This window comes from Tamandua tetradactyla, chromosome 6 (assembly GCF_023851605.1).
Source record: "Tamandua tetradactyla isolate mTamTet1 chromosome 6, mTamTet1.pri, whole genome shotgun sequence".
In the NCBI taxonomy this organism is placed as follows: Eukaryota; Metazoa; Chordata; class Mammalia; order Pilosa; family Myrmecophagidae; genus Tamandua; species Tamandua tetradactyla.
In genome coordinates this window covers 133,159,540-133,173,923 of record NC_135332.1, presented here as the reverse complement: position 1 = coordinate 133,173,923, position 14,384 = coordinate 133,159,540, and the positions used below count along the sequence as shown (strand labels likewise).

The window sequence follows — 14,384 nt, the reverse complement described above, 5'->3', positions numbered from 1 at the left end:
GTACCTGCATCAAAGGACTAAATATGTCCCTGGCAAATAACAAAACTCAACATACACACTATACTATCTGATAAAGGGAGCATGGCTGGGTCCTGGGCTGGTTATTTTCTTTACACCATCTCATCAGCAAGCTTTCCTAAATAGTATTTTTCAATTTGAAGAATGAGGTTGGTTAGGGGTTCACCAATAACAAGAGACCATGGCTTTATGAAGTCTAAATTCTTTTGTACATGGCTAAAATCTGAGTCCCATGTTTACAAAGTTAGCACCCAGCACTTCTGAATATAAATTCTCCACTACTGCCTAAAGTGTTTGTTCACTGTCCTTAGACACACCCTAATCTATTCTCATCCATCTTCCTCTCTTCATTTCTTCCTTCCTTTTTCTCCTCCCAGACTCTCATGACCCCAACCCTCCCTATCATTATCTTTAAGGCTTAGCCCAAACCGTACTTCCTTGGTAAAACAGGCATTTGACTCAGGAGAATTATTAGACAGTCTAAAGTATAGTGCTTGAATTCCTGAGTAAGTAAAATTTTAAAATATTGTGATACGCAAGGCTTGAGGCACCTTAGAAAGAACACACTTGTGGGCTTGCTACTGATCAGAGAGTAGTAGTAGTCCCTCTTTCTCACTCTCCTGATAACTGCTGTGGTGGAGAAGGGATCCCAGAGCTTGCTGGTCACCAGAGATTGCCTGTAACTGTCAAAATATTTCCTGAGTCTGATTTTGCCAGCATTAATGGGCTCTGATGCTTCTAAGAATATGGCAAAAGAAACCTATTTTTAACTTTTCTTATTTTAATTTAAGAAAATTTAGCATTTACAATTAAGATTGGTAAAAACTGCACAATCTGTATTTTTTTTTTACCCAATATCTATCGTATTTCTATCTCCTGATGGTTTCTGTTACCAACTGAAATTCTCCAGGTTCATTCGCTAATGTTAGTTCATATCAGTGAGACCATACAGTATTTTTCCTTTTGTTTCTGGCTAATCTCACTCAGCATAATGTCCTTAAGGTCCATCCATGTTGTTACATACTTCATGACTTTATTCTGTCTTACAGCTGCATAATATTCCATTGTATGTAGACAGCTTGCTTAGCCACTTGTCTGCTGATGGACATTTTGGCCATTTGCATCCCTTGGCAATTGTAAATAATGCTGCTATAAACATTGGTGTGCAAATGTCCATTTGTGTCCTTGCCCTCATGAGAAGATACCTAGCAATGGTATTGCTGGATCATATGGCAATTCTATACTTAGCTTCCTGAGGAACCGCCACACTGTCTTTCACAGTGGTTGTACCATTTGACATTCACACCAACATTGGTTAGGTGTGCCTCTTTCTCCGCATCCTCTCCAGCACTTGTCGTTTTCTGTTTTATTGATAATGGCCATTCTGGTGGGAGTGTGATGATATCTCAGTGTGGTTTTGATTTGCATTTCCTTAATAGCCAGGGAAGTTGAGCATCTCTTCATGTGCCTTTTGACCATTTGTATTTCCTCTTCTGAGAAGTATCTGTTCAAGTCTTTTGCCCATTTTGTAATTGGCTTGTCTGTCTTTTTGCTGTTGAGTTGAACAATCTCTTTGCATATTCTGGATACTAAACCTTTATCTCATATATCATTTCCAAATATTGTCTCCCATTGTGTTGGCTATCTTTTTACTTTCTTGACGAAGATCTCTGATGCACAAAAGTGTTTAATTTTGAGGAGTTCCCATTTCTTTCTTTCTTTCTTCAATGCTCATGCTTTGGGTGTAAGGTCTAGGAAACTGCCTCCTCTGATAAGATTGATAAGGCATTTCCGCACATTTTCTTCTAAAAGTTTTATGGACTTAGATCGAATGTTTAGGTTTTGATCCATTTTGATTTAATTTTTGTAAAAGGTGTGAGATATGGGTCCTTTTTCATTCTTTTGCATGTGGATATACAGTTCTCTAGGTACCATTTATTGAAGAAACTGTTCTGTCCCAGGTGAGTTGGCTTGACTGCCTTATCAAAGATCAATTGTGCATAGATGAAAGGATCTATATCTGAGCATTCTATTCTACCCCATTGCTCAGTATATCTATCTTTATGCCAGTACCATGCTGTTTTGACCACTGTAGCTTCATAATATGCCTTAAAGTCAGGTAGCATGAGACTTCATTTTTCTTTCTCCAACTTCATTTTTCTTTCTCAGGGTATTTTTAGCTATTCAGGGCACCCTGCCCTTCCGGATAAATTTGGTTATTGGTTTTTCTATTTCTGTAAAGTACGTTTTTGGGATTTTAATTGGTATTGCATTGAATCTGTAAATCAATTTAGGTAGAACTGACATCTCAACTATATTTAGTCCTTCAATCCATGAGCATGATATGCCCTTCCATTTATTTACATCTTCTGTAGTTTCTTTTGACAATTTCTTGTACTTTTCTTTGTATAGGTCTTTTGTATCTTTAGTTAAGTTTATTCCTAAATATTTTATTCTTTTGGTTGCAATTGTAAATGGAATTTTTTTCTTGATTTCCCCCTCAGATTGTTCATTACTAGTGTATAGAAACACTACAGATTTTTGAGTGTTGATCTTATAACCTGCCACTTTGCTGTACTCATTTATTAGCTCTAGCAGTTTTGCTGTGGATTTCTCAGGTTTTTCAACGTATAGTAACATATCATCTGCTAACAGTGAGAGTTTTACTTCTTCCTTTCCAATTTTGAGGCCTTGTATATCTTTTTATTGTCTAACTGCTCTGTCTAGAACTTCCAACACAATGTTAAATAACAATGGTGATAGTGGACATCCTTATCTTGTTCCTCATCTTAGGGGGAAAGTTTTCAGTTTTTCCCCATTGAGGATGATGCTAGCTGTGAGTTTTTCATATAGTCCCTTTATTATGTGGAGGAAGTTCCCTTCTATTCCTATCCTTTAAAGTGTTTTCAACAAGAAAGGATGTTGAATTTTGTCAAATGCCTTTTCTGCATCAATCGAGATGATCATGTGGTTTTTCTGCTTTGAATTGTTAATATGGTGCATTACATTAATTGATTTTCTTATGTTGAACCATCCTTCCACACCTGGGATGAATCCTGCTTGGTCATGGTGTATAATTTTTTTAATGTGCTGCTGGATTCTATTTGCAAGAATTTTGTTGAGGATTTTTGCATCTATTTTCATTAGAGAGATTGGTCTGTAGTTTTCTTTTTTCGTAATATCTTTGTCTGGCTTTGGTATGAGGGCAATGGCTTCGTAGATTGAGTTAGGTAGCTTTCCCTTCTCTTCAATTTTTTTGAAGAGTTTAAGCAGAATTGGTACTAACTCTTTCTTGAATGTTTGGTAGAATTCACATGTGAAGCCATGTGGTCTTGGACTTTTCTTTTTGGGGAGCTTCTTAATGACTGATTCAATTTCTTTACCTGTGATTGGTTTGTTGAGGTTGTCTATTTCTTCTCGAGTCAATTTTGGTTGTTCATGCCTTTCTAGGAAGTTGTCCATTTCATCTACATTGTCTAGTTTATTACGATAAAGTTGTTCATAGTTTCCTCTCATTACTTCCTTTATTTCTGTGGGGTCAGTGGTTATGTCTCTTCTTCCATTTCTGATTTTATTTATTTGCATCCTCTTTCTTCTTCTTTTAGTCAGTCTTGCTAAAGGTACATCAATCTTCTTTATTTTCTCATAGAACCAACTTCTGGTTTTGTTGATTCTCTCAATTGTTTTCATGTTCTCAATTTCATTTATTTCTACTCTAATCTTCATTATTTCTTTCCTTTTGCTTGCTTTGGGGTTAATTTGCTGTCCTTTCTCTAGTTCTTCCAAGTGGACAGTTAATTCCTCAATTTTTGCTCTTTCTTCTTTTTTGATATAGGCATTTAGGGCAATAAATTTTCCTCTTAGCACTGCCTTTGCTGCATCCCATAAATTTTGATATGTTGTGTTTTCATTTTCATTTGCCTCGAACATTTACTGATTTCTCCTATAATTTTTTTATTGACCCACTGGTTTTTTAAGAGTGACAACAGGACTGATTGTAAAAATTCAGCAATGGATAGCACAACACTACCTAACTATAATAGAATAATGTTAGAACATTGAATGACGCTGAATGTGAGAATGATTAGAGGGAGGAGGCCTGGGGCACAAATGAGATCCGAAGGAAAGATAGACAATAAAGACTGAGTTGGTATAATCTAGGAATGCCTAGAGTGTATAATAATAGTGACTAAATGTGCAAATTTAAAAATGTTTCTGCATGAGGAAGAACAAAGGAATGTCAATAATGCAGGTTGTTGAAAGTAGATGGTAATTAATATTTTAAAACTTTAACGTATGTGTGAGACAACAAAAAATGTTCATTTGGTACAAAATTTATATTTTGACTAGTTTATTTCCTAATATAACTTATGTGGACAGCTTAATTGAATACCATAGTACTTGGAACCTTGCATAGGGCATGAGATTTTATAGGTTTGTCCAGAGTGATGCCCAGATAAACCCCAGCACAATTTGAACAGTGAATAGGGAAGTATTTGCAGAGTCCCCTAGGGGGAATGGTGAGAAAGGGGGAAAATTCAACTTCCCCAAGTGGAGAATTCTTGATATTCTCACAGGCAGTGGGGACAGCCAAAGCAATAGGCTGAGCCTCCAATCTTGGGGTTTGTTCATATGAAACTTAATCCCAAAAGGATAGGCTAAGCCTACTTAAAAATAGGCCTAATAGTCACCCCCAGGAGAACCTCTTCTGTTGCTCAGATGTGGCCTCTCTCTCTCAGGCGACACAGCAAGGAAACTCACTGCCACTGCCCTCCCCCTCTCTACATGGGACATGACTCCCAAAGGTGTGGAACTTCCTGGCAATGTGGGACAGAAATCCTAGAATGAGCTGGAATTTAGCATCAAGGGATTGAGAAAATCTTCTTGACCAAAAGGGGGAAGAGTGAAATAAGACAAAATAAAGTGTCAATGACTGAGAGATTCCAAACAGAGTTGAGAGGTTATCCTGGAGGTTACTCTTATGCATTAAATAGTTATCACCCTGTTAGTCAAGATGGAATGGAGAGGCTGGAGGGAACTGCCTGAAAATGTGGAGCTGTGCTCTGGTAGCCATGTTTCTTGAAGATAATTGTATGATGATGTGGCTGTCACAGTGTGATTGTGTGGTTATGAAAGCCTTGTATCTGATGCTCCCTTTGTCTACCTTATTGATGGACAAGTAAAACATATTGATTAAAAATAAATAAATAATAGGGGGAACAAATGTTAAGCTAAAAAAAATTGGTAAAAATTGCCATTTTGTAAATTGCTGAAGACACAAAAGGGTGAGTTTATGCATAATACATGGTAATGTATGCCTTCTGATTTTTTTTATAGCTCTTCCACATTTGTCATATAATTTCACCTTCCCTAATATTTTAAAAGAATTATATTTCACATGATCTTTAAGTGGTCAGAAATGAGAGTTAGAGAAGCGTACTTAGCTTTCTCCTTTCTGTACTGGTACCAGTCAGGTGCTGAATAAAGGTCTTCTCATCAGGATTCTATGTAGATCATCATTGATCTTGAATAGTTTGAGAAAAGTCATATTATAGAAACATAGGCTGGATTTCAGATGACCCCTCACCTTCCTGTATGACCCAACAAGTATCATCAAAGATAAACTGCAGGGTGTAGGCGGAGGGGGAAAGACAAAGGAAGGGCGACAGGTCCATATTCTGGAAAACAAACCACTAAGCAGAGTATGTGGAAACAAGGGGCATTTTGAAGGAAAGTAAGAGAAGTGCTACGCTCAGATCTGCATGTAGTTAACTGGTTTTCATAACCTCTAGTAAGAATGCAGTTCCTCCAACGTGACACAATCTCTCTACTGCTGCTCTTATTGAAGGATGATTTCAGGGAGAAAATAATAGCATAATCATGAGGCAATTATTTAAGAAAGGGAAAGTGTTCTTCAGAAAATTGAAGGACATGCCAACTATTATAAATTATACAGCAAACATCAATTAAATATCAGATATATGCCAGATTCTGAGAACAGTGATGTAGGACACAGTCCTTGCACTTGAGGACCTCATAGGCTAATGACGAATAAAAAATAATAATAATGGCCATTTATTAAATGCTTACCCTGTGTAGAACTTGTTTATACTTTACATTGCTCAATCTTCACAACAACCCTATGAAGTGATTCTTTTTATTTTCACTTTATGATTGTGGCAACCAAAGTAAAAAGAGGAAGTAATATGTCTAGGTTTCCACAGCAGGCAAGTGCCAGAATTTGTAATTTGAACCCAGGCAGTGGAATGTCAGAACCTTTACCCTTGACCTCTCTTGTCAAGAGATATCCTTGGAAAACTTCTTTTTTAAACGACCTACTGAGATACCATTTGCATACCATGAAATTCACTTGCATAAAGTAAGCCAATGATTTTTAGTAAATTTACAGAGTTGAGCAACCATCACCACAATTTAGATTTAGATCATGTTCATCATCCCAGAAAGATCTCTCAATCCTATTTATAGTTAATCGCCATTCCCATTCTGAACCCTAGACAACCACTAGTCTGCTTTTCATCTCTATAGATTTTGCCTTTTTGGGGACATTTTCTATAAGTGGAATCCTGTGTATGTGGTATTTTGCCACGGTTCTTCCACCATATATTTTTCTTTTTTACAGAGAACATAACATTTGCCATTTTAACTGTTCGTAGTATACAATTCAGTGGCATTAATTCCATTCATAATGTTGTGCAGCCCTCACCACTTTCTACTTTCAGAATTTTTTCATTATTTCAAACAGAAACTCTATATGCATTAGGCAATATCTCCCCATTCCCCCTTCCCTAGCCTCTGGTAACCTCTAATTTACTTTTTGTCTCTTGAATTATTTACTTTAGATATTTCATATAAATGCAGTCATACAATATTTGTACTTTTGTGTCTTGCTTCTTTCATTTAGCAAAATGTTTCCAAGGTCAACATATTGAAGCATGTATCAGTACTTCAATCTTTTTTTTTTTTTTCATTTTTTTAAATTAACATTTATTTTTAGTTGAGGTAAAAAATATACATAAAAATAATTTTAACCACTTTAAGCAGGCAATTCTTTGCCATTATGTATATTGACAATATTATGTAACTGTCACCACTATCAGTTTCCAGACTATTATCATTGTGCTGGTTTGAAAGGAAGCATGCCCCCTAAGAAAAACCATGTTTTAATATGGATCCCATTTCTTAAAGGTAGAATAGTCTCTATTCAATGCTGTGTATTTGGGACTGTGATGGGATCATCTCCCTGGTTGATGAGATTTAGTTAAGAACGGTTGTTAAACTGGATTAGGGGACGACATGTCTTCACGCATTTGAGTGGGTCTTGATTAGTTTCTGAAGTCCTATAAAAGAGGAAACATTTTGGAGAATGAGAGATTCAGAGAGAGCAGAGAATGCTGCAGCACCACGAAGCAGAGAGTCCACCAGCCAGCGACCTTTGGATATGAAGAAGGAAAACGCCTCCCGAGGAGCTTCATGAAACAGGAAGCCAGGAGACAAAGCTAGCAGATGACACCGTATTCGCCATGTGCCCTTCCAGCCGAGAGAGAAGCCCTGACTGTGTTCGCCATGTGCCATCTCACTTGAGAGAGAGAGCCTGAACTTCATCGGCCTTCTTGAACCAAGGTATCTTTCCCTGGATGCCTTTGATTGGACATTTCTATAGACTTGTTTTAATTGGGACATTTTCTCGGCCTTAGAACTGTAAACTTGCAACTTATTAAATTCCCCTTGTTAAAAGCCATTCCGTTTCTGGTATATTGCATTCCAGCAGCAAGCAAACTAGAACAATCATCATCCTAAACCAGAACTCATACTCATGTATTTGCTAAAATTTAGTAAATACATGAGTATGAGTTCTCCTGCAATACCTGGTAACCACTGTTCTGGTTGCTGTCTCTATGATTTTGCTCATTCTAAGTATTTCATATAAAAGAAATCATACATTTGTCCTGGCACATACATTGTGCCAGGTTTATTTCATTAGCATGATGTCTTTAAAGTTCATCCAGGTTGTAGCATGTACCAGTACTCTGTTCCTTTTTTTATGACTGAATAATGTTCCATAGTATGTTGTGGTGGTTTTTACCCCAGAAAAACATGTTCTTAAATTTAATCAATTCCTGTGGGTGTTTACTCATTGGAAGTAGGAACTTTACATGAGGTTACTTCAGTTAAGAAGATGTGGCCCACCTCAGTCAGGATAGGTCTGAATCCTATTACTGGAGTTCTTTATAAGCGGAATGAAATTCAAACAGATGCAGAGAAAGCCACAGGAGACAAGAGGCTGGAACTGGAAGAGAAGGGGGAGACCAGGAGACACTGCTATGTGCCTTGCCACGTTACAAGCTAAAGACCCCAGGATCACCAGCAGCCAACTGGAGAATGCCACATCTTTGGGGAGAAAGGATCACTTTGCTGGGGTCTTGATTCTCACTTTCTTTTAATCTCAAAACTGTAAGCAAATAAATTACCATTGTTTAAGCCAAAACATTGCATTGATATTTGCTTGAGCAGCCTATTCTTTTAAATGCTATGGTAAATGGAATTGTTTTTTTTAATTTCCTTTTTATATTGTTCATTACTGTATATAGGAACCCAATGACTTCTACATGTTTATCTTGTATTTTGCAACTTTGCTGAATTTGTTCATTCGTTCTAGTAGCTTTATTGTGGATTCTTTGGGATTTTCTATATATTGGACCATGCCATTTGCAAATAGGGATAATTTTGACTTCTTCCATGTTTTATTGAATGTTTTCAGTATGCCTGCCTATCATGGGCTCTGTGGATGTCATGGTATGTAGAATTCTCTGCAATGATGGAAGCCAACAGATAGCTATGGGGCTGTAATATGTGATGGTAGAAGTCAATATAGGAGCTGGAGCAGGAGTTGGTTAGGGCAAGTCTCTAGTAAGAGACATATCTGAACAGAGCCCTGATGAGTGAGTAGCAATTAGCCAGGTAAGAACACAGTTAAGTGTCTTTCAGGCAGAGGAAGCTAAGAAAATGCATGTATGAAGGTTTAGAAGCTAGAGCTTAGAGCATAGTTTGAGAAAATGCAAGTAATCAATATAGTAGAGAGAGGTGAAATAACAAAGCCAAATAGGTCAAAGCCAGGCAATGAAGAGACTCTTTATTTAATTCTGTTCATTTAATAACATTATTGAAAAATCATTATAAGAATGAACGTTTGAGGACAACAGATCATTAAATAAGATTGTAGCTTGTAAGTGTTGCTAGAAATTTTTTTTTCTTTCAAGTGCAAAACAGAAAGGAACGCAGTTTGATTAGACACTAGTGGTTTTAGCCAAAAGTTGATTTTATGCACCAGCAAATCACTTGAATTCTACGTAATGACTTTCTATCTTAGCATAGGCCCTGATTCACCAATATGGTAATGACTGTTAAGTTATACTCTGCATTGTCTAGAATAATCAGCTTCCCTTTTAGCCAAGTCTCCTTCCAATTTGTTTCTACAGTTGTTTGCTTAGTGTTATTAGAATGGGTCTGCTCCTCATTAGGTGGTTGTTGCTTTCTCTTGAGGACCTGAGGCCAGAGGACAGCCTTCATGTGCTTTGAGCACTCTCATGTTTCCTGGCTCCTATATTTGTACTTTGTTATTGTTTCTTTAAAAATGAGACAATATTTTTTAAAAGGATACCGATATTAACAATACATAAAAGAACAAAGAAGAAAGTAAAGACCACCCTGAAATCCCTACTCTGAGATTACAATTGTTGACCTTTTTCTGAACATCCAGTATCTTTCTATGCATATATAAACATATGGATATGGGCATGTGAATTTACAAAAATGAAATCAAACCATGCATGTTGTTTTTTAATCTCCCTAAATTTTATGACAATTTTAAGAATACTGGGCTTAGTTCTGAGGAGCATAAGGGAAAGTTTTCAAACAGATAAGGAACTATTATTCGTATTTGTACATTATAAAAAATTGTATGTTACACAATTTTATAATGTTATAATAATTGTATAATATACTTTTATTATGTTGTAAAATAACTGTATAGTAAACTATGTATGTACTGTTATAATAATTGTATAATTATACAATAATGCAATAGATACATTATACAATAGTATGTGATACAACATATATTGTATTATTATATTATAATACAATACAATATAATATATTGTCTATATTGCATATAATACAATATATACAATAATGTATAAATTACACAATGTTATAATTGTATAATTATAAAAAAATGACCTGCAGCAGTGGCCATGGGATGACAAAAAGAGAAATGGAGTCAGTTGACATGAAGATAGGCTCAGTGGCCCTTGTGACTGCATGGAGACAGGGTTTTCAAGTGGGGGAAGGTGAGGGGATAGAAAGAAATCTCTGATGACTCCCAAGTCACTAGCTTAGGACACTCGGTAGGTGTTAGTGCTATTAACTAGGAGTTTGGGGTGCCTATAAGATTTCCCACTCATATGAGCAGATCAGGAACTCAGGATAGAGGTCAGAGCTGAAGATAGGATTCTGGACACCATTAATGGTTAAAACCAAAAAACCTAAGGACTGAACAATGAGTGACACCAAAATATCCAAGTCAGAAGATTTTGAGTTGGGACTATTTTGTACAGTGATGCATCCCCAGCACCTAGAAAAGCCCCTAGCAAATAGCAGGCCAATCATAATAAGTGTTCCACTTCTATTCTAATATGAGCTACTCTTATTGTGACAGCCTAATAGTTCTTTGAGTAAATGAGTCATGACTTGCATATCCGTATTCCTACTGTTCTAGTTCTCAATGACATGTAAAAACCACCCCAATTTTAGAGGCATAAAATAGCTGTGATGTTATTTTCCATGAATTCTATCAGTCAGGAATTTGAAAAGGGTACAAAATAGATGTGTCTATTTTCCACAACATCTGGAACCTCAGTTGGGGAAATTTGATGGCCGCAGATGACTTGATCACTAAGGCTGGATTGATCTGAAAGAAGTAGTCAGTGCTGTTGTTCACTTACAAGTCCAGAAGTTAATGCTGGCTGTCAATTGAGACTTCAGTTAGAAATGTTAATGTGGCATCCTGGGCCACATAGCATGGTGGCTGGGTCCCAAGAGCAATATCCCAAGAGATCAGGTGGAAAATGTATAAGGTTTTAGGACCTAGCCTAGGAAGTCACATGGTACACATCACCACGTTAACATGCCCACTCAAATTCATGAGGAGGAAACGTAAACCCCACCACTCAATAGGAGGTGTGTTAAGTCAAAGTCACACGTAAAAAGAGCATGTGGGAGAGGAGAAATCGTTGTGTTCATCTTTAGTAAACACTATCTGCCACAGCTCTTCTCTCTCTGCGTTTTTCACACTGTTTGCCATTACCATAACCTTTTGTCTTTGGCTCTCTTGTCAACCAGGTCACAATGTTGACAACATTTAGCAGGCAGTCAGCTCAAACCTCTATAACTTTCCAAACTGAGAAGGCAGTTATGTCTTTCATCTCATATACACTTTTAGGCCCAGAGTTTGTTACTCTATCATATTTAATTATCATTCAATATATACTTACTGAGAACCAATCAGATGCCATATACTGTGCTAGGCAGTGGGATAGGATGAATGCAACCCAGAAAATGGTCTCTTCTCTCAAGAAGTTTACAATCTAGAGAGGAAAGACAAACAGAAATTCCTATGAAATGATACAAGTTTCTATTAGCTTGTTGTCCTAACTATTAATTTCTGGTAAGAGGTAGGATATTTCTTTGTTTTTAGAATATCGTGAAACTATTTATTTAATGGCTTGCTGAAATCCAGGCACATCGTGTTGCTGGCATTCCCCGACCTACTAGTCTGATGACCTCTCAAGGAAATGAGTGTATCAAAGCATGACATGGACTTCCTGCATTCATGCTGACTTGGAGTAATAACTGCATCTCTATTTCCCCTCTCTTTTCTTTTTTTAAATATTTGAATAATCTTAAACCTCTTCCTATATGGCATTCTCTATTTTATTTAACAGGTTCAGAACTCCCTAGAATCCCTCCAAAGGTATTAAATATGCTTGTTTTAGGTTTCATTTTGTGTCCTATATTGCGTTTTCTCTGGAATTGATTCTGATTATTGAGTTTGGTGCTTCTCTTTCAGTCTTCTTGGTTCTTAGTTGTTTGTTCATACTTGTAGGCAAAAGCCTAATTTGAACACTATTTGGTAGCTGGAAAGAGTAAGAATTCTTGTTCCGTTGGCTAGGAGCTCAGGTTTGGATTAAATCAGCTCTGGCTTAAGGGGTTGTGTGTGGCAGAGAGAAGGTGAGCTTTCCTTAAGACGTGAGTATGGTTTGTTTTAAGGATGCACAGATCTTCTTTTCATATGACAAGACATCATTCTTTGGCCCCAATGTCCATTTTGAGAATTTCTTGTGTAAAACCTTTCACTACAGATAAGACGTGGCACACGTTGGCAGGAGCCCCTAGGACACGTCAGGACCCCTTTGCTGGTCTGCACCCTTTATTAGTTATCTGATCCCCACTCAAAGCTCACTTCTCCTAATCAATCACTGCTTATTTTGATTGTGAGGCTTTTCCAGAATTCTGCTGAGACAACTTTTATTTTGGAAATTCCCTTTCACTGGTCTAGACTTGTGTGTAGGATATATCTGTTAAATTTCAGTATCAATATATTCCAGAAATTTCTCATGGTTCTGGTTGACTATTAATAAGCTGCCTTCCAAATATTCCAAAGTTTATTTATAATTTTAAGTCTTCTCACATTTGTACAGGATTTGAGAAGAGAGTGAGATGCATGTGACCAGTCAGCCAGTTTTAGTGGGAAGCCTCCCACCCCTTTCTATGGTAACAAACCTATTTGAGAGTTCTGTGGGGGATCCATAGTAACCTCCCCAGTGTGTGGTTTCTCCAAGACAGAATCTTTTCTCTGTTCTCAAATTAGGGCATGCCTATTTTAATTTCTTTCACCTGTCTCCCATTATCTGCAATTTTTCAAAGATTACTGATAGTCCTTTGCCCATATCTGCAATTCCTTTTAATGCTCTGGAAAATATTTCACTTTAACATTGAAAATAGGTAAGTGATCTTATCATTCCTCACCTATCAGATGGATTTCAATGCCTTCCTACGGGTACTTGTTTTATCTTTTCAGGTGTTGGAGCTTTTCATTGCAGACCTTTTAAAAAAAATAGAAAAGAAGAAAATCAGACAAATCAAAAAGTCATCCATTCTACTTTTTTTTCACCTGTAAAACATTACACCACCATTACTTTTGTCTTCATTATCTCTGATCTTTAATTTTTTTTTCTCAAGTCTGAACTCATTTAAAGCTTCAGCATTCCTGGCATTATTCATAGAGGTTAGGCCATGACTCTAAATTCCTTCTTGATTTTGTATCTCTGCTCCTATTTTTTGTCCCTATCTTTTAAATTATTAGATTTTGAGATGACTTCCTAAACAATGTCGGTGGTCAAGAGCATTAAAGTGGAGGGAGAAACTAAAGGTCAGAGAATAAGGAACAACTCTTGTTGATGAAATATAGGAAATAGGTGGAATGGCTTATGTATAATAGCTTCCCCTGCTGAATTCCATTGGCCACCCCTGATCCATGTGGCAATAACTCATCTCTATTGCTATTGTCCACATGAGAAGGCATCTCTGAGTCATATAGATCAGTGGATGCTTTACCTGGTGTTCATCAGGTACACAGTGTTTTACAGATTCTAAAGCACTTTAATATATACTATTATATTTAAGTTTCCTTTTGTTTTTCATAACAACGTTTTAAAAGAAAGAAAAGGGTTTATGGCAGGGGAGAAGTGATGTTTTCAATCAGAGAGGAAGGAAGAAGGGAGGTCTTCAGTTCAGGTGGATGACCAGTCTTCCCCTTTTGAAGCGCTCCTTGGCTTCAGCAGCACAACACTGTCTTGGCTTTTTTCTCACCGTTCTATTCTCAGTCTCATTTGCTGGTGCCTCTTCTGAGCATCTATTAAAAGTGGTAATCCTCAAAACTCCGACTTTTATTACCCTGATGATAATGAAACCAGCTTCAAGGTCTTTCACATACTGTGGGACAGACTAGCGATCTGTTCACATAGTTAAGTGTTTTTGTAAAATTTGCAAAAGTAATTTTTTTTTTCACAGGCAGGCACCAGGAAACGAACCCAGGTCTCCAGCACGGCAGGCAAGAACTCTGCCACTGAGCCACCGTTGACCAAAAGTCATATATTTTTATATTCTTCTTTTTTTTTTAATAGCCTTCCCAAATTTTATAAGCTTCAGAACTTGCAGAATCTGGATCTATCTGTCCCTAGTTCTGGGCCCATTCCTTTCCCACCTCTATTCTTTCAACAAATGTT

General features: G+C 37.0%; 1 long non-coding RNA gene across 1 annotated transcript in view; it reads left to right on the top strand.

The window, feature by feature from the left end:
• The window catches only part of LOC143688823 (uncharacterized), a 35,909-nt gene extending 27,282 nt beyond the window's left edge, over positions 1–8,627 (top strand). Inside the window, exon 4 of the long non-coding RNA XR_013178333.1 lies at positions 8,292–8,627. This is a non-coding gene — a long non-coding RNA (uncharacterized LOC143688823). The remainder of the gene's footprint in view (positions 1–8,291) is intronic.
• Positions 8,628–14,384: the final 5,757 nt, after the last annotated feature.